Genomic DNA, 21,275 nt, shown 5'->3' on the forward strand with positions numbered 1-21,275 from the left:
TGGATGCAATACCCTAGATGAGGCCTAACCAGGGCCGAATAGAGAGGAACCAGTACCTCACGTGATTTGGAAGCTATACTTCTATTAATGCAGCCCAAAGTAGCATTTGCCTTTTTTGCAGCCATATTGCACTGTTGGCTCATATTCAGCTTGCGATCTACAACAATTCCAAGATCCTTCTCGTTTGTAGTATTGCTGAGCCAAGTATCCCCCATCTTGTAACTGTACATTTGGTTTCTATTTCCTAAATGTAGAACTTGGCATTTATCCCTATTAAATTTCATTCTGTTGTTTTCAGCCCAGCACTCCAGCCTATCAAGATCACTTTGAAGTTTGTTTCTGTCTTCCAGGGTATTAGCTATCCCACCCAATTTTGTGTCATCTGCACATTTGATCAGCGTTCCCTGCACCTCCTCGTCCAAATCATTAATAAAAATGTTGAAGAGCACTGGGCCCAGGACTGAGCCCTGCGGCACCCCACTCGTTGCCTCTCCCCAGTTTGAGAAGGTTCCATTGATAAGTACTCTTTGAGTCCGATTCTGTAGCCAACTGTGGATCCACCTAATAGTTGTTCCATCTAGCCCACTTTTAGCTAGTTTGTTAATCAGAATATCATGGGGCACTTTGTCAAAAAGCTTTGCTGAAGCCAAGATATATGACATCCACAGCATCAACTCCCATCACCCCCAGCCAGCATGGCCAATGGTCCAGAATGCTGGGGTTGCAGTCCCAAACATCTGGAGGGGACCAGGTTGGGGAAGACTGTTCTAGAGAGCATTCACCAATGTTTCCAAGATGAAGGATGTAGCCTAGCTACAGTTATCCATGCTCTGATAACCTCTCGTTTGGATTACTGCAATGCGTTATACGTGGGGCTGCCTTTGAAAACGGTCCGGAAGCTTCAGCTGGTACAAAACAGGGCAGCCCGTTTACTAACAGGGACTGGCTGGCGAGATCACATTACGCCAGTCCTTTTACAACTTCATTGGCTGCCAGTCCAGGTCCGGGCCCGATTCAAAGTGCTGGTATTGACATTTAAAGCCCTAAACGGTTTGGGGCCAGGTTATTTGAAGGAACGCCTCCTCCCATATGTACCTACCCGGACCTTAAGATCATCTACAGGGGCCCTTCTCCGTGAGCCCCTGCCAAAGGAAGTGAGGCAGGTGGCTACTAGGAGGAGGGCTTTCTCCGCTGTGGCACCCCGGTTGTGGAATGAGCTCCCCAGAGAGGTCCGCCTGGCGCCTACACTGTACTCCTTTCGTCGCCAGCTGAAGACCTTTTTATTCACTCAGTATTTTAACACTTAATTTTAACTTAAATTTAAATTATACTGTTTTAACTCTGTATTTTAACCTTATATCAATTTTGCTGCATGGTTTTATCCTGGTTGTGCTTTTTATATTGTATTTTGTATTTGTATTTTTAACTTGTTGGTTGTTTTATGATGATTTTAATTTTTGTGAACCGCCCAGAGAGCTTCGGCTATTGGGCGGTATAAAAATGTAATAAATAAATAAAATAAATAAATAAAATAAATAAAGGAGATCATTCTGGGACAAAGTTGCATAAAGTTGTCAATGGGCCTGTTCAGATGCTTCTTGAATAAAAGACTCTTCTGCATCGGTGCTGTTCTGTTGCCAGGACTTTCTACTACTCTGTGTAGGCTTCCTAACGCCACGGCTTGTGAGGCGAAGCATCAAAGAGCAGACGCAAGGGAAGTGCACAGGTGTGTGCGAATTACAACCACAAAGTGTTGTGCAGCTCTGCCCTCCCCTTGGAAAAATCCCAGCAGCCGCCCAATGGCCTCTGTGAACGTGGCGCTGGGGACTCCTCCCTTCCTGCCTGCCTGCCATGGGCCATCTGCCCCCCTGGCCCAACACGAGGCTGCTCCAGCCCAGCCAGGCTATTGGCACGTGGAGCCTTGACGCTGAGCAGCCGTTTGCTGGGCAGGGTGCCCAGGGTTGAGGAGCCGTCATCTGATCCTCAGACAGATGGGATGGCACCCCCCTCGAGGGGCTCTCGTGCCTGGGGGAAAGGCAAGCATGGGTGTGGGTGTGGCTTCTGTTTTATGAACATCTCGTTGCACCCCCCCCGCCCCTGGCCATCAGGCTCCTCTGCGCTGGGTTAATTCCTGGCCCCCAGTCTGGAGGCCCTTTTAAAGTGGCCCCATGGTCTGCATCGAGGGGGACTGATGAGAAACAGCTCAAAAGGTGTTTGCGGGATGCCGAGTTTGTCAGCAGCCCAAAGAGCCCAGCCGTGGCTTCTTGCCCGTGGTGGCTGCTGGCCGCTGCTTGGCTCAGGTGCCCTGAAGAACTGGGGCCTCTTTTTGCTCTTTGAGTAGTTTAACAGTCTATAAATTCAATTTTAACTTGGCTGTTTTAAATTTGTATTTTAAATTTGTATTTCTGCACTGCAGCTGATTTTACCCTGGTTGTGCTTTTATATGGTATTTTATATTATGTGTTATACTGTTTGTTTTATACTTTAAATGGTTTTAATTGTTGTGAACCGCCCAGGAAGCTTTGGCTATTGGGCGGTATAAAAATGCAATGTCAAATCAATCACAGCCCTGAGTGGGATGTGGGAGACCTGCTCTGCGCCATTCCTCTCTCCCACATGCTCTCTCACACACACAGGCGGCTGCAGCTGAGCCCTGCGTTGCTGCTGAGGATCCAGGCATCTTCCCTGCACCTGGTGGGAGGAAAGAAAACCACCCTTGATGCACTTCCATGTGTCCCCGCCAGGTGGCAGCCCAGCACCAGGGTCTGGCCACACGCCCCCCCCCCCCCCAGCTCCGTCTGGCGTTCCATCCGTGTGGCCATCAAGCGTCAAAAGGGACCTGGAGAGACGCAGCTTGAGTACGCATTGACTCTCCTGAGGGGGGGGCACATGCCCCCCTGCCCCCTCCCACTCCATGTCCCTGGGACAGACCCACAGAGCCATTTCTCCCATTTCAGTCCGTGGTTCTTCCTGTCTGCTGTCTGAGAGTGGAAGCTGTGCGGAGCCAGGAGAGAAATTCCTAAATCCACCGCTGGGCAGTCGTTTGAACGGGGCCAGGCAAAATGCCACCACAGGCTGAGCAGCTTCCAGCACCTCCAATATAACTCTTTAGCAGGCTGTTGAGGGAGGGGTGCGAGCTGGCTTGATACAGAACCCACAAACTCCGCATTCAGCCACATCCTAGAGCAGGGATGGAGACGCCCCGCCCTGACGCAACAGGATCAAAAAACAAGAACAGGCGAAACGAAAACCCTGCCGGGAAATCATCCCTTTGCCTCCAAATGTTGGTGCCAGTGATCAATTTAGCTTGGAAACAAGCTGTCACTGCTAAGCTTCCATAGCAGTTTGTGACAAACCACCCATTTCTCAGTTGTTATTTTATTATTATTATTTCTGCTGCTCCACTGCAGAAATTTGATGGGCGGAGTCAGCTGAAGGCATGTGGCCCACCTGGCGGTCTGGGTGGGCAGCAGAGTGGCTCCTGGACCCCTGGTGGCCCAGCCCAGCCTTGGGCCTCGGCCTGAGAAGCCAGGACCTGTGCCCAGCAGGAGAGGGCACAACCGCAAGGGTGCGGCTGGCTCCCACCTGGACTCCTCTCCACACCCCTAATGGGCACAACCTGATCCCAGCCGCCTTCCTGGCTCCTCGGTCCTTCCCTGCCCTCCAGCCAGCCCTCAGCTGGGACCCTGCATGGGAGAGAGGGGTTGTGATGGGCCCAACTGAAGCTCCCATGGCTCTGAATCATCTAGTAAGTAAAAGGCATTTGATGAACCCCGTCAGCTGTTTTCCTGTAGCCAAAAGGTCCCCATGGAGAGCAGGCGACCCCCTGCCTATGGGAGGGGTGGGGCAGAGGAAAGAGAGGGGCACACCTGGCTCTCAGCACCCCTTCCCCATGCATCCCTCTCTGGACCCCTGGGCTTTTCTCCTGGGAGTGGGCAGAAAGGCGCCCCTGAAGTCAAGCAGCTTCATTCTACGGAGAGGAGTGAGCCCCCCCCCTCAGGAACCAGGCGCTGGAGCCAGGTGCAGTACCCTTCTGCTCTTCTCCTCTGTCACAGCCAGGAAGGTGCAGCTCATTGAGCCCCCCAAGGTCAGTGCTTGATGGCGCCATGGAGACCATCCGGGTGTTATGGCAACTGGTGGCCATCTGCAGACAGCCTTCGGAACGGGAGGGGTGAGCGCAGTTCCCCCTTTCCCAGCCTCAGCGTGAGACAGAAGCTGCCTTAATACATTGACTCTGGATGGGGAGGAACACAAAAAGAGACGTGCTGGATCAGGCCCAAGGGGCCCACCTGGTAGCTTGTCTCCCACGGTGGCCACACAGATGCCCCCAAAGGAAGCCGGCCATCAGGCCATGCGTGCAGCAGCGCCCTCCCTCCTGGCTGTCTTCCCCATCTTTGGGTGCAGTGAGGCAGCCCCACCTCTGATGCTGGAGGGGGTACGGTGCCATCTTGACCGGTGGCCACGGATGGCCTTGTCCTCTGTGAGGAAGTGGCTGCTGGACCGGAAACAGGACTCCAGTGCTTTGTGTGTGTGTGTGTGGGGGGGTTTGCTTAAGATACTTGTGCCCCACTTCTCAATTTCACCCACGGCTAGAGTAATAGTAGGAATGGTTTGCTTACTGCACAGGCAGCAACAAACAAGGGAGGAGACGTGCGTTCATGGATTTGATAGATTAAGGCCACAGAGAAGAACCGACTCTTCCATGACTGCGGCACTTCAGGCAGTAGTTCTCATGGGAAGGGCCGCCTTAGAACCTGGCCGGGGTGGCTGAACTGCCTTGTCCGTTAGATCCAGTGCAGAGATTCCCAGGTGTGCAGAGGAAGGTCGCCATGCCTGTTTATCAGCCTCCACCTTCCTCTCTCTTCTCTTGGTGTCTTTGCCGTCCCAGGCTGCAAAGTCCTTGGCACTGGGACTGGCCTTGGACCCTCTCCAGCTGTCTGGTCTGGCCACGCTCTCTATTACACACCAGTGGCCCCGTGGACGCATCTGGAGGTTTGAGGCTGGCCAGACAACAAAGGGTTGCCATAGGGGCACGCTAGTCCCAAAGGATGAGTGACTTGCCCAAGAGACTGGTACAAGGCGTAGGATGGGTCTCAGCCCCCAATAGCAAACTACCACTTGACCCCACAGAGGACAAGTAAACATCAAAGTCAAAGAAGACAAACTGCTGAGGCTCAGAGACAAGCCGAAGGCCTTTGACTCCCTCACAGGATCACTGCCCAAACACGTGTGAACGTGATCACCCTTTCCCTCGGCGTAACCCATCTCCATCTGGATCACCATCTCTCTCTCTCTCTCTCTCTCTCTCTCTCTCTCTCTCTCTCTCTCTCTCTCTCACACACACACACACACACACACACACACACACACACACACACACACAAACTCATCATAGAATCATGCAATCACAGACTAGCAGAGTTGGAAGGGGTGTAGAAGTCCTTTGAGTCCAACCCCCTGCTCCACACAGGAATCCACCTTAAAGCATCCCTGACCACTCTGGCTCTCTCTCCCTCCCTCCCTCGCCCCCCCCCCCACGGATCTTTATTTCCTAGACTGGGGGAGGCAGGTATATCAGCCTGGTCCCATGACCCAGGCAAGAGGAGTGAGATGGCCCCTGTCCCTGGCGCTGGACGGGTGGAGAGGATGGGGGAGAGACACCTATCCTGCTGCTACTGTCCATGGTGCTGAAGGTTAGGAAATGAATCCCCTTCTCTTGCGACTGCTTCTGGAACTGGGAGGGCGAGTGGAGGGTGGGTGGGCAAAGTTTAGTCCCTTGCCCTGAGGAAATGCCCCCTCTCCCCACAATGACCAAGGACACTGCTGCAGTGCAGAAACTCCCTTCATAGCCTAGGCGCCATGTGCTGCAGCTCCTTCTCCCCTTTCTCCCAGCACCGGCATGCAGTAATTGGAGTCCGCAGATCCATTTGGGTCCAGGAGAAGGGGCCATGCAGCACAGGCCCTGGACCATCATGGAGCATGAGACAGTTGGAGGAGGCCATCCACGGAGGCCACCAACGTTTCCTCGTGATGGTTGAGACTTGCCTCAAGTTCCGTCATGGCCCGGTGTGGTGCAGACCTGGCAAATAGGCTGTGCTGGTTGTGAAACTGCATTATTTGGCCTGCGGCTCATTGCTTCGCATCGCTCCACATTGGCAGAAGAAACTGTCAGGTACTAAGCAGCTTCATCTCTGCCGTCCCTTCGTGAGCTGGGGGCGTAGAGGAACGGCTGGCCTCTCTTGGCCTCCGCCTGCGTGAGGCACCTGAACTGTTCTCTTCCACCACACGCTCCTGTGGAAGCTAAGAGCGGCTCCACTTTTTATGCAGCAATAATGGTGCTTGCTGCGGGCAGGCCAGCATCGATGCCAGCGGCAGCTGCAGTGTGCATTGCTAAGTCAGACACCCTCCTCCTCCTTGGAACAGACACGTGAAGCAGGGAACCTCCTGGTCATCAGGATATGCCTCTTTTCCCCTCAGTTGAGGGAAAAGTCACTGGAGCTGCCCATGGAATCCCAGCCCTCTGGTTTCTCCCAGTGTTTGTGTGCTGCTGCCTCGGTGTCTCCAAGGAGGAGATAAGAGTTCTGCCAATCATGATCAGTGGAGTTTCCCTGCAAGCATCTTAATTGAAGGTCCCATGGAAACGAAGTGACGTGATGAAGGTTTTATTCCCCACCCCATTTCCTCCGAGTCTTCCTCTATTCAGCTCTTCCACCTCTTCACCCTGTTTTTGAAGCTATTTTGGTTGTACTTGTTTTGTTCAGTAAATCAAAAGCATTCTTCTGCACACCCAGTGCTGCCTCAGTCAAGTTTGCAGCCCTGCAGGTTTAGATGAATTCCCTGCAGCGGGGTCTCAGCTGACCCACAGGGCAGCATTTTTCACACACACCCTCCACCATCATTCTCTCTAGGCTCTTGTTTGCACGGTCCTCTGCACTGGTCTACCACATGGGGCATTCCTTGACACTAGGACATTGATTTGTGCAGGGCTTCCTGCGTCGGCTCTGGAACGCATATGGACGGTGCATTCATGTCATCAGTTAAAGCCAACATCTCTTAGCCAATGTTTGTTTTCTTCCATTTCCTCACCCCATTCTCTCTCTCTCTCTCTCTCTCTCACACACACACACACACACACACACACACTGCACTCTGCCCTGCTGTGAGAAATGCACACTCCTGGCCTCACTGCAGCAGAACTGATGTGTGTGTGTCATGGAATCAGCAGCCAGTCCACGACCCAGAGTTTGAATGCAGGATTGCTGCCTCTGAATAACGAAACGCTGGGTAGGCAAAGGCCGCCTGGTTAGCATGTGCAGGAATCCTTAGAATCGGGTGAAGCCGATGTTCACCCTCAACCATTCAGTACAGAACTCAGGAACAAGAGGCTTGGACCAGAATGCCTGGATCCTAAGGCAAAACCAATAATTGAGAAGAGAGCAAAATTTAATCTAGAGATTCAGGCAACAACAACAATCCACCCCAAAACAGGTATATAAGAAAATAAACACAACCTTTGCAGCAATGGGGCTCCGATTTCAATGGGGCTGTGAATCCATTCTGGGCTTTAGTCAGAACTAGCCAGAACGCTAAAAGAGCTGCCCAAGTTTGTGAACCTATTTGGGGGACAGGGGGTTCGGCCTCTCGGGTAGCTCCTTTAGAGTTCTGCCTGAGCCCAGAATGGATTTGCAGCCCCACCATAATGGGAGCCACCAGCTCCCAATTGCTTTGCAGGCCAGACTAAACTCAACTTAGCTGACTGAGAACTGCCTCCATTCAGTGATGTCTCTGCTGTTCTCAGAGCCATGGGTGGGGGTCTGGATGCCAACCGAGGGAGCTCCTGGGCTCTTTCCAAATGGACAAAGGGCCCATCGGTGCTATGCTAGGTGTCATCAGTGGCCTGGTAGGGAGGGATCCAGGGATGCTTGATGGGTGGCCGAGCTGGTTCGGTCCCTGGCGGCAGCACCTCCAGGCAGGGCTGGAGCCTGAAACCCTGGGGAGCCATTGCTGCTGCCGGTCAGTACCGGCAATCCTGGGCTGGAGGGGCCCAGTCCAAGGCAGCTTCCTCCCTTCCTCATGGTCTGTGTAAATGAGAAGTGAGGAACAGAGTGCATGTCGCAGTTCAGCCTGGCACGCCGCTGCCTCTGGACCTGGAGGGAGGCCGGCCGGCCGGCGCCACGGCCAGGGGGCTGCAGCAGACAGCCTGGCCAATGGAACAGAACTAGGCCTATTCCCACGGCTTCACCACAATGCGTTCCAAAGCAGTGCTGGTCTTGGCCAGGTGGGGAAGCAGGGTGCTTCAAGGATGGTGAACTGGAGAGGGTGGATCTGCCTTCCCAGGGCCAGGGCCAGCACAAAACCAGGAGGACTCCTCCTCCTCCTCCTCTCTAAGGGCTCAGGAGCTGGGCTGTTCCAGCTGGAGCTCCACTCTGAAGGGCAGGGCGGGGGGCTCGTTGCATGAGGGGGAACCCTGGACAGGCCCCTTGGGAGAGAACCCGGCCCCCTTTAGGCGCCTCCTTGCGCACACCCTGCTTATGGCCCAAGAGCCAACCTTTGTGGCCTGCCCATCTCCTTGGCTGGTGGACTTGGGAGCCTTCAGCTGCCCCTTGGAACAACTGCTCACCGTCCTGTTGATGGGCTTCATGAGCAAGTGTGAGCTGGCCAGTTCTGAACAGCCGGGAACCTCTGTGGGCAGTAGAATAGGGTGTCAGGGAGGGAGGGAGGCAGGGAGGGAGGGGTGATGGGAGAGGGCTAGCCTGGGGCTCAGGGGGCACATTGAAGACATCTGCACAGCTGGCAAGATGTGTGCTGGCTAGCCCAGGGCCACCGCTCTCCCGCCCTGGGCTGTGGAGGTGATGGGCAAAGAGCGCAACAGGCCCTGCCTGCTTGAAGGAAGCTCCTAAGGCCTGGTGTGCCATGGAGAAATCCCCCCTTGCTCCCCTCAGCCCCCCCCCTCCCTGGGGGAGAGGGGCCTCTCAGGGAACCACCTTGCTTCCGTCCCCTTTGCGCAGGGTCTGGCTGTGTTGCCAGAAAAGAGTTCACAAAGCACCTCCAAGACCTGTCCAGGTGGCTGACTCCCCCCCCCCCCCCCGGCCACTGCAGCAGCAGAGCTCCCCACCCCCACCCTTAGCTTTGCAGGGCTTGGCAGCAGCTTGCAGCATTGTTCGGGAACAAGAGTCCGGGCCCTGATGATGCCCAGGGAATGCAGGCGAGCCGAGCTGGCTTCGTCCCTGAGCCAGGAGCTGCTGACCTCATCTGAGCAGATGCCAGACGGTGAGCAGGTGAGGGGGGGGTGAAATGCAGAGGGGGAAAGAGCGGCTTCCGGTATGGTCTTCAGCCAGGAGTCTGTGTGGTCTCCGAGATGAACCTCAGATTGCTGCAGAGGGAGATGCAGGCAGCCCCATCAGAGCGAGGCGGGAGGCAGATGCTTCAGCAGGCGTGTGGCGTCTTCGTCACTGTCACATCAGCTGCACGGAGCAGCCCCTGAGCCCAGAGCTTTGTGGAACTGCCACAGGTCGGGGCGCTTGCTGGCGCCTGTTAATCAGGGGACCATTTGGGGTACGTTCTGAAGTTAAAAGGGGCCAAATTTGCAGTGCACACCAGTGCTGTCTGCCCGGCAAGGGCGTCAGGGGCCTCGCCGATCTGCAAGGGCGAGACCAGAGGTCTCCTTTGTCCAAGGGAGGCCTCTCCACAAACAGAGCAGAGGTGGCGTCTGGCACAGGGAGAATGACTGGGGCTAAAGTGGAGTCAGGGATCACTTGGGCCAAGCCCAGAAAGGGGGGGTAGATTGCTGGCGGTCTGCACTAGACCATACTGTTATGGGTTTGGGATCAGTCTAAATTACCTCCAGGGGACCCTTACAACTCAGTGACTATGAGTAAAAGAGACTCAGGATTCGGCCCCACCACCAGCACTCTGTAATCCTTGAATGGGTGACTTTTTTGTTCGACAAGGCCTGAGAGGGTGGGAGGGTGGGATCCAAGTCAAAAAGGAGTGATTGGCTTTAGTCTTGCAGATGAGGATCCGCTGGGCAGCTGAGAGGAAGCAGGGCTTGCTTGGCGCTATATTGCAGGCCTTCGTCCTGCGGTAAATAAACCTTTTTTTATGAAAGAAAGGCCACAAGTCTCCCGGGCCCTCCTTCTCGGAGGTGGGAGTCTGAGTTGGTGCTGAAGCCCCTGCAAGTTCACCCCTCTCCTCGGGACTGGGAGTGCAGGAGCGTCTCCGTATGCTGTGCTTACAGGCAGTGCCTCTGAGCACACACAGCGTCTTTTCGCCTCGCCGCTTGGAATTAGCAGGAAGGCTTTCCTAGGCCAGCGAGAGTGGTCTCCGGTTGCCAGTGGAAGCCACGTCTAAGAGGGCTGAAGCACGGCTCTCCCTGGCTGGCTGGCCGTCTGCGAGGGACATTCTCACTCTGGATTTCTTGCATCTAGTGGAGACTTGGCCGAGATGCGCCCCCCCCCAGCCCCCCCTCCAACTCTAGGAGACAGTAGTTCCTGGGTGGCCCAAGCCCTTGGCATGTCTCTGTTTGAGAAAATGAAACACTTGGCAGGGAGGGGGGGGGTATTTTATATCTGAGTTCTCTAGAGCACCGCAAGGGAATATTTTATGAGACGGGGTTGGTTTTGGCAATCAAGAGATTATTCAATCAAATAGCGGAGCTCCCGGATGGCTCCTGCTAAGAAGCATCGTGAGCATCGTTTGAGTCACTGACGGGGGTGGGGGAGGGTGCTGTCGCAGGCTCACCCCCCCCAATGGGGACACGCAAACCCACACCTGCCACGGTTCTCATAGCAGCAACTCTGCAACAAGCACACCAGAAGTGGGGGCACCATGCCTCCCTCCTTTCAGAGCTGGAAGACCCCCACCCCCAAGAAACTGGCCAGGGCAAGTGCAGCCCTCCTGCTCCACAGCTCCTGTGGGGGAGCACAGTCAGGCCGTGGGATGGGGGGGACAGGGACAGAATGGGCCCTTTGGGGAGCGGGTGATCAGACCCACACTGGGCCTTCTAAAGGCAGCCAAGCAGCTCCCCCAGGAGCAGCCAGACTTGATGCCAGCGGAGCAAAAGGCTCGGCGGGGGCTGCAGCACAGCAGCCTCCCGCCAAAAGACCCCTCGAGGCGCCTCTTCCTCCAGGCTCAACTACAGAGACGAAGCAAGGAGGTGGGCTCCCGAAGCGCCTTGGCTGCAAGGGGGTGACGGAGGCTCCTCGGCTTCCTTCCTACCTCAGCCACATAGTCGGCCGTCCCAAGGCAGTGGGTTACAGAGATCCATTGCACATGGTACGAAAGACAAGGGTTGCCTTTACTCTTTCGAACAGTGTGACTCACAATAATGGAGTGGGCAGAAGCACAGCAGGGCCTCGCCCAGTAAGGAGCACTGCAGACCCATCGTCCACGGTCCCGCCCCACCGCCGGACACACACATCCGCTCGAGAGTTAGGGAGACGCCCCGTGCCAGTGCGCTTCCTGCCAAGTGTGCAAGGCAGGGCTTGGGGGTGAACTGGGAGGGGGCTGTGGCTGAGGGGTCCCGGTTCATCCCCTAGCAGCATCTCCATGTAGGGCCAGGAAGGGATCCCACCTGCAGCCCTGGAAGGAGGGAGGGCGAGCCAGGGCTGCCAGTCAGGGCTGCCAATGCTGGGCTGGAGGGACCAGGGCAGGGGCGGGGGGGGGGCTGTTCCTAAGCTGCACCTGAGGATCTCCCTGCCCTTGTGTTTGCTCTGCGGTGCCAGCCCAAAGGAGGGGAAGCCAAAGAGCAGCAGCAGCAGCAGAGAGAAAACCAATTTGCCCCCCTCGCTTGCGGGCAGCGGACCCCCCCTCCCATGCACACGTGCCCCACCTGGCTGCCACGGGGGTGGGGAGGCAGACTTGGAGGTTGTGGTGTAGGCATCACTGCCCAGCTGCAAGCCACGGCCTCACACAATCGGCTCATCTGAGGGGCGTCAGAGGAGCCAAGAGGGCCCTGGGTCAGCAGCAAAGGGGGTGAAGCCCAATGATCAGGGCTGGGTTGGAATTCGTTGGCCTGGGCGGGCGTCACCGGAGCAGTGGTGCTGGCAGCAGAAGCCCCGTCTGCCTTGCTGTCCTCCTCATTCCCCTCGCCCCGCTCTCTGCCTTTCCACTCTGAGTATCTGGCAGAGTTCCCCATCTCTGATCACTGGTTAAACACAAAACAATTTGTTCTGCTACAGCTGTCAGCAGCTCCTCCCTTGGGGAGCCACTTCAGTGACTCTGCATAAGCTCAGCTGCCCCCCAGTTGGCATCATTCATTCAATTACACACACACACACACACACACACACACACACACACACACACACACACACACACACACACAGAGAGAGAGAGAGAGAGAGAGACTGTGTAGCTCCATCTGCATCCCATTGGCCACCTCGATGCCAACTGCTCTCCCTGTTGTGTCCCCAGGAGTGTCATGAAGAGGGTTCTACCCTGAAAGGCTGCTTAAATATAGTTTAAAATGCATATAAATAAAGGAACAATCTCTCTCTCTCTCTCTCTCTCTCTCTCTCACACACACACACACACTGGGGCCTCCAACCAGCTGGCCAGGGTTGACTCCACTGCAAACAAAAACCTTGATGCGTGTGACCGTTGCCTTCTGTCATTTATTTATTTATTTAAGGATTTTTATGCCGCCATTCATTCACTCCCCCCACCCCTGAAATAAACACCTTTTCATATCTGAATAGTTGGCTGCAATTTTTTTATTTAGCTGTAACTTTTTTAAAAAGGGGGAAATTATTTATTTATTTAAAACATTTCTTAGCTGCCTACAATACTCATCATGCAAAGGCCGTGGCAAAATAAAATGTTTTTAAGGCCTTCTTGAAATTTATTTATTTATTTATTTATTACATTTTTATACCGCCCAATAGCCAAAGACCTCTGGGCGGTTCACAAAAGCATGCAAGGAAGTTGCACGGCAGACCTCCAATGGGAGTTTCTTCCGGGCCACCACAGAGAAGGCTCTCTTCCATGTGGACATCCACCTAATTGCTTTATGTGTGTATGTTCTGTGTTTTAAAATTTTAAATTTTGTATACTTGTTTTTATCGCAATTTTAGATTTTCTGTAAACCGCCCAGAGAGCTCTGGCTATGGGGGCGGTATATAAGTGTAATAAATAAATAAATAATTGCCCTCCCAGGTGGGCAAATGAGAAGGTCCTCTCTTCCTGATCTCACCAAAGTCTTCCTCATGGGCAGGACTGCTTCTCGAACTACACGAGGGAAGGTTTTCCAGAGGGAAGGTGCTGCTACAGAGAAGGCCCTGGCTGTCTCTGGGGGGTTAGCATCGACATTCCGTTCATTTTGGAATGGCCAGCAAGACCTCCTTTGCTGATCTTAAAGGTCACCTGGATGTATCTAAGGGAAGGCGGCCTGCTTGGTATGCTGGTCCCAAGCTGTTCAGGGCTTTAGAGGATAATAACATAACCTTGAAGGTGGCTCAGTTTTTGCACAGGCTTTATGTGGGCAGAGCGAGGCACCCGAAGTGCTGCATTCTGCCCTAGCTGCAGCTTCCGACCCACATAACATGGGTAGCCCCACATAGAGAGCATTACAGCAGTCTAATTGTGAGGTTACCAGTGCACAAATGACCGTGGCTAGGTGATCCCTGTCCAGGAACGGGTGTAGCTGGTGCACCAACCGAAGTTATTAATGGGTGCTCTGGGCCACCAGTGACAAAGATGGTTCCAGGAGCACTATGGACCTGCTCCTTCAGAGGGAGTGCAACCCCATCTGCAACCCTATCCAATTCCCAGACCTCGGAGCTGCCCACCCACAAGGTCTCTGCCTTATCGGGATTCAGCTTCAGTTTATTGGCCCTCATCCAAGCCATAACTGTACGCAGGCACCGGTTCAGAGTGTGCACAGCCACTCCTGCTTCAGATGTCACAGAGAAATAGAACTGGGTGTTGTCAGCATACTGATGGCACCTTGTCCCAGATCTCCAGATAACTGCTCCTAATGGCTTCATATTGATGTTAAATAACACTGGGGACAGGATGGTGCCCTGTGGCACCCCACAGTTCAACTGCTATGGGGCAGAAGTACAGTCCCCCAATGCTGTTCTCTGGCACTCAGGCAGCAAGAATGAGTTGAACCACGGCAGAGCAATGCCGCCCGCTCCCAACTCACGCAGGGGGCTCATGGAGGATTCCCTGGCCAGCTGTATCAAAAGCCGCTGAGAGATTGAGCAGAAGTAACAGGGTTGCACTCCTCCTGTCCCTCTCCTGAAGAAGGTCCTCCATCAGGGCGACCAAGGCTGATTCTGTCCCCAAACCAGGCCTGAACACAGCCTGGAATGGACCCAGGTAAACATTTTCATTCAAGAGCACCTGCAGGGTTTGCGTTTATGGCCTTTTTCCTAGGGCTGGGCTGAAAGGGGGGGCACTTGGTAGAGCAATTTAGGGGTTCCCCAGGTGGACAGATGAGGGTGTCTCAAGAGGTTCAGACTGACTGCTGGGCAGCCTCTCCCACCCCCTTTGAGAAAGTCCTTGTAAAGAAGAGCAGCCACCAATGTGGATAGTTTTAAAAGGGGCTGAGACACGTTCATGGGGGAGTCAAAGGCTATCAATGGCTACTAGTCATCATGGCTATATGCGACATCTGGTATCTGAGGTGACAGTGGGTGGGGGACATGAGGGGATGGCGCTGTGGCACTCAGGTCCTGCAGGGGGGAGAGACCTATCTAATCTCCGGGCTGTCCCACTGGCCAGGAAGTGGAGCAAGATTTGGGAGCCCAGGGCCTGACACCAGAGCATCCAGCAGTGGGCCGGGAATGTGTGTGCTTCAGGAGCAAGTGCTTCCACCAGGAGACCTGCAATCGTGGTGAGCAGCAGGATGGGTGCAGCCCCCCCCCTGGAATACTCTGCGCAGCAGTGGCCACCAGAGCCAGTGCTGTGGGGTAGAATCATAGAATAGTAGAGTTGGAAGGGCCCAATAAGGCCATCGAATCCAACCCTGAGCTGGCAGTGAGAGCCCACAACTTCCCTAGGTAACTGATTCCATTGTCGTACTGCTCTAACAGCCAGGAAGTTTTTCCTGATGTCCAGCTGGAATCTGGCTTCCTGTAACTTGAACCCATTATTCTGTGTCCTGCACTCTGGGAGGATCAAGAAGAGATCCTGGTCCTCATCTGTGTGACAACCTTTTAAGTATTTGAAGAGTGCTATCATGTCTCCCCTCAATCTTCTCTGGACTAAACATGCCCAGTTCTTTCAGTCTCTCCTCATAGGGCTTTGTTTCCAGACCCCTGATCATCCTCACTGCCCTCCTCTGAACACGTTCCAGCCTGTCTGCATCCTTCTTGAACTATGGTGCCCAGAACTGGATGCAATACTCAAGATGAGGCCTAGCCAATGCCAAATAGAGGGGAACCAGGACCTCGCACAATTTGGAAGCTATATTTCTATTAATGCAGCCCAAAATAGCATTTGCTTTTTTTTTTGCAGCCGTATCGCAGTGTTGGCTCATATTCAGCTTGTGATCTGCAACGATTCCAAGATCCCTCTCGCTTTTAGAATTGCTGAGCCAAGTATCCCCCATCTTGTAACCGTGCATTTTTCCTAGGTGTAGAACTTGGCATTCATCCCTATTAAACTCCGTTCTGTTGTTTTCAGCCCAGCGCTCCAGCCTATCAAGATCACTTTGAAGTGTGCTTCTGTCTCCCAGGGTATCAGCCGTCCCCACCCAGCCCTCCCTGCAGGCCTTGCCTGCCCTTTCCTCGGCCTGCTCTCCTTTCAGCTAGAAAAGGCAGAGCCAATGGCAGCCGACACGTTTGAGGCTCTAGAGTGACTCCAGCAACTGAGATGGGGGCAGGGGCAAGACAGAGATATATAGACCGATGCCAGGTGTGGAGAAAGCGAATAGAGGGAGATTTTTCTCCCCTCTCCTAATTCCAGAACCCAACTGGGCACCGCGTGGAACTGAGGGTGGGGGAGGTGCAGGACAAGATCAAAGGAAAAATCCCTCTTCACACAGCACGGAGTTAAACTATAGGATTCAATGACGGGATGATGGCCACCAATTTGGATGGCTTTGAAAGGCAAATCCATGAGGCTATCGATGGCTACTAGTCATGTTGGCTATATATATTACCTTCACTAGCCCTGGTGGCTAGGTGCTTCCTCCAGTGTCAGAAGCAGCATGCCTATGTAGACCTGTTGCTGGGGAACATGGTCCAGAGGGGGCTCTTGCAATCCTGTTCTATTTGGGGTTTGCCGCAGGCGTCTGGTTGGCCGCTGTGCGAACAGAATGCTGGACTACAGCGGCCTTTGTGAGACATCCAGCCTGGCGGGGAGCCCCCCCCCCCCACGGCCTCTGAGCTGGAGCTGGCCAGGCTGTTCCTGGCTCCTTGGAGACACGGCGCTAGTAAGACCAGCATTGGGAATTTGGGTAACCTCTATTTGGTTTGGGGTTCATTGGCCTATTAATTTTGATTTTGCTCAGTGCTTGTTTCAGCGTAATACTGAATTTATTTTCTATTTAATTAATTGCTTTTGGATTTGATTTTCTTAATTGATGTTTTGTAACGAATTGTTTCATCCCCTTTTCAGTGTTGTCTTTTGGTAAGTCACCCTTTATTGTGAGTCACTTTTGAGTGCAGTTTACTGTAGAAAAGCGGCATTTAAATATAGTAGTTCAGCCAATTGGTCTGATCCGGTGTGGCTCTCCTCATGTCCTCAGGGATGGGCTTTTTCTCCAAAGAGGGAAGCAAAGAGGCGCCGGGTGGCAAGGATCTGTGCCACAACCCATTTGCCCATTTAGATGCTACAAGGCAGCCCCCACCCTGCGCTCATCCAGCGTCTCTTAATGTGCTTTCAGATGTGGAGATATATTGGTTTGACAGCTACAAGAACAGGATTTAAGATGCTGACAGAAAGCTGCCAGGAGCACGACGAGGCTGACAGATGCCGGCATGGCTGTTTCTCCATGACGTCTCTGGCCTTTCAGGGCTGGTGGTGGGGAGGGGGGGGGTGGAGACCTGCCTCATGCTTCCCAGGCTTCGTTTGCCCAGGACCCCTGGCTTTGCCAGCAGCCCCCTCCAGGCCACAATGGGAAATGGGGGCTGAGAGCGTGGGTTGGCCCCAGCCATGAAGTGGGACTCTTACCGGAGGCAGGCCTTGACCCAGACCCACATCCGGCAATTCTGGCCCCTGCAGTGGGTTTCACGTGTAGGGCTGACGTGCCAGATCTGGGTTTCCTTATGGCAGCACACTGCCTCTGGGATCAAAGGTCTGACCCCCCTGCCTCCTTTCCTATTGCATTCCTTTCTTATCGCACAGCACGTCCTGTTTACTGTTTACCTTGTTTACCTCTAGTCTCGCACAGGAGCAAGGTGATAATGAAGTTAGTCCAGCACAAGGGGAGGGGGGAAAGAAGGGAGGGGGGAAAGAACTGTATAATTAGGCTGCCTGTACACAATAAGGAACTTCTGCCCTCACGTCTGTGTACGAGTTTCCTTCATTCATGAACCTTAAATGCAGCCAGAGGGGAGGGGTGGCAGGGCTGGGAGGCTGCTGTGATGTGCAGAGGTCCAGCTGTTGGGGACGACGACACTAGCCTTTGGCCTAAATGATTGGAGTCCACCAGGGGAAGAGCCTTCAACGTGGTGGCCCCAGGGCCAGTGCTACCATAGAGGCACTCAGGTGGCCGCCTAGAGAGCCAAGGTAAGGGGGGCAACTGAACGCCGCACCCGGAAGCGTCTCTCCCACAGTGGCTCTGAGAGGGCGGCTTCTGGGTGCGCCATTCTGACGCCGCCCACCTGCCCCAGCGTCCTGGCTTCATTTCGGCTGGGCGCCCACCCAGCCAAAGTGAAGCCACGCCCACCCCCATCCCAGCATCCTGGCTCCGCTTCGGCTGGGCACCTACTGGGTGCGCGCCCAGCCAAAGCGAAGCCAGAACGCTGGGGTGGGGGACAGGTGGGCGGTTTCAGAACGGCATGCCCGGAAGTCGCTCTCCCAGAGCGGCTTCCGGCTGGGCATGCTGTTCCAAAGCCACCCTGCTCCACCCCAGCGTCCCCGCTTCGCTTCGGCTGCGTGGGCTAGATGGCGCCCCACACCCAGGTACGCTGGGGTGGGTGTGGGTGGGTGAAAGCAGCTCACCTGCCTAGGGCACAAAATAGTCTGGCACCGGCCCTGGGTGGCCCCCCTCCGATGGAATTCCCTGCCTCTGGAGGTCAGGCAGGCACCGATTTTTTATTCCTTCCTGCACCTCCTGAAAATGTCATTGTTCCAGAAAGCCTTCCCTTAACGACCAGCCATGGTTCACTTTTCATTTTACTTCTTTTAAAAATCTATTTTAAGGTGTTTTATTCTGTTTTTATTTTATCTTGTACACCGCTCTGAAATTTGGAATGGGGAGCAGTATATAAATATTGTAAAGAAAACAAAATAAAATAAATTACAGGACCTCCCTCCCTCCCCCCTCCCTCGCACACTCCCTATCTCTTGGTGCTTGTGTATGGCAGTGGGGCCGCTGTTGCAAGCCCCCCCCTCGGTAAGGCTGTGAGGCAGGTGCGTCCCTCCAGACGCCAGCTGAAGGCCAAGGTGCTCGTTGCCCAGCAAAGCCGGGTGGCTGGGAGTCAGCCCTCGAGGGTTGCGCGGCCGAGGAATTCTCAGATGCCGTTACTAACCTAAACACATTTTGCAACAATGTGGTGGGTGGGGGGAGGGAGGAGGAGGCCTTGTCATACTGGTGTGCCTTTTAGCCGCTGCCCTGCGACTTCTGCTTCCCAGACTCCGGCATGCGGCACACGCTGGCCCCATCCAGGCCGCAGGGGAGTAGTGACTCCTTGGACGGCTGGCAGCCACCCTAGCAACCGCTGCTTGCTGAAACAAAAAGGCACCTGGTCTCCTTCTCCGTCCAGCGTGGGAAGGTGTGGTCTCTCCCGCCCTCTCCGTGGCGATGCGGGTGCTGGGCTCCTCCAGCTCTGGAGGCACTGCAGCCTGCAAGCCCCTTCGCCCCCTCCTCCCTACGGCGCCCAGCTGGCGTGGAAGCAACGGCCACGTGGGCCACTCCTGGCCCTGGTGGCAACAGAGTAGGCAAGCAGGGAGCCAAGCCTCTGGAAGGAGAGCCTCTGCCAAGGTGTTGCTGCTGCTGCTGCTGCTGCAAGCCAGCCTCGCCCCCTTCCTGGTGCTGCTGAGAGCCAAGCCAGCAGCCTCAGGATGGGGGTGGCTGCAGAGGGCGCTCTCGCTCTGTCTCCCCCTCTCCCAGTCCCAGCCAAACCCAGCCACCTCTCCAATGGGAACGTCCCTCAAAAGGCAACGGCCGCCCAAGTGGCCCTGGGGCTGCTTGAGCTCCCCCACAGCTGCTATTTACATAGAATCATAGAATAGCAGAGTTGGAAGGGGCCCACAAGGCCATCGAGTCCAACCCCCTGCTCAGTGCAGGAATCCACCCTAAAGCACACCTGACAGAGGGTTGTCCAGCTGCCTCTTGAAGGCCTCTAGGGTGGGAGAGCCCACAACCTCCCTAGGTAACTGGTTCCATTGTCGTACTGCTCGTACATGCCAGGAAGCGGGCTGGGTCATTGCAGCCAGGCAGCGAGCCTCATGCCAGCTTGGCCCGTGGCGCTCAGCCACTGACGTTGGAGTCAGCCCAAACCCAGAGCAACCGAAGCGAAAGAACTTGGCCCAAAGGAGCAGATGAACTTATTTGGTGCTGCTGTTGCCCCTGAGTGAGTCAGACCCTGACCCTATTTAGGCAGAATATTTCGTCAGCCTCAAGGTCCCGGGTTATTGGTAGATTTGTTTCACTGCATAGAAAAACAGTTGGTTTTTGTCTTAAAACGCAAGATAACTAACCCTTATGCATACCAAACACTTTTAATGCCCTACAGGTCAAGTCTAGCCTTTTCCTTCATGGCCAGAGTCAGGCTCCCCTCCGAGGCGGGAGGAAGAGAACAAGCAGAGCTTCTCCAGGCCAACCAAGCCGAGAGAAAAATAGTAGTCTGCTTTCCCCTGATGTATGTTGGGTCCCCGGGGGCCGGGGGCTGAGCCAGCAGCCATGGAAGGTTCTGAGTTCTGCACACGTCCACAGGAGAGCCACACTTTGCTCAATGGCCAATGAAGCTGCTCCGAGTTCCTGGGAACATGAGTGGGGGGGCATCACTACTGCCCTCACAGCCTGCTTCTGGGCTTCCCGTGGGGGCATCTGGCTGGGCCCTGGGGAAAGGAACAGAAGGCTGGACGAGAGAGCCCCCCCCCTTGGGTCTGATCCAGCACGCCTCTTCTCGACCTGACCCACAGAAGGGCCTTGCAGAGGGGCACGCCTGAGGCAGGCTGTGGGGGTTCAGTTGAGCTGCAGCCTCTGTGAGGACGTGGCTTGGGGACTGCGGATGAGGCGGAAGAAGAAACACTTTCAGGAAAGAGCTTTCCAGGGAGGAAGGAGTTTGGGCATTTTAATGGCCTGCATCTTAATGCTTCATGAGCTCCCGGGGCTCTCTTTGCCCCCTCCCCCAGGATCCTGGTGTTGCATTTCATTGCTTGTCTTTGTCCATCTGTCCAGAGGACCTTGTTACAAGCGCAGTGGCCACACAGGCGCCGAACGGAGCCTTCTCTCCTCCCCCCCCCCCCCGTTTACGCATCAGCTCTCCCCTCTCCATCGCTCTCATTTTGGACAGGTGTGGGCAGTGGGCTGGGGGCGGGGGGGGGCAAGGAAGCTCCCCCCTCCCCCCTCCCGTCTCAGCTGCCCAGGGAGCAGAAAGGAGGAAGAAGAGGAACTCACTCGTTCTGTGAAGGACGCCCAAGTCCGACTTGTTAATGATGGCAAAAGATTCCCGTAAGACTTTATTGCAAACTGACCTATTTTAATAGCAACCCATCAAAAAAAATAATCTTCTGGCAGGCCTGCCCAGATGAATTTTAAACCTAAGAATGTTAAGATGCTGTGGCTGTTATTTTAATATTGCATTGGTTTTATATGCTCTTTTAACTAATTTTATGTATTATATTGTATTTGGTGCTGTTCCCCGCCTCGATCCAGAGGGAGAAGCAGATAATAAATCTATTATTATTATCGTCAGCACACGCCTTGCCCAGCGCTCACATAACAAGCGTACACCTATTTAGCTGTCAACATTGGGAAGTGGACCTCACCCAGAGATACGAAGGCTGGAGGGAAATGAGGGAACAGGACAGAAAACCATCAAGTAAAACACCCTGGTCTTAGCTAGACCTAAGGATTATCCCAGGCAAATGGGAGGGGTTGTCTCTGCCTGCTCATTTGGATGCACAGGGTAGATCCCAGGACGATCCCAGGATAT

The sequence above is a fragment of the Elgaria multicarinata genome, chromosome 5 (assembly GCF_023053635.1).
Source record: "Elgaria multicarinata webbii isolate HBS135686 ecotype San Diego chromosome 5, rElgMul1.1.pri, whole genome shotgun sequence".
NCBI lineage: Eukaryota > Metazoa > Chordata > Lepidosauria > Squamata > Anguidae > Elgaria > Elgaria multicarinata.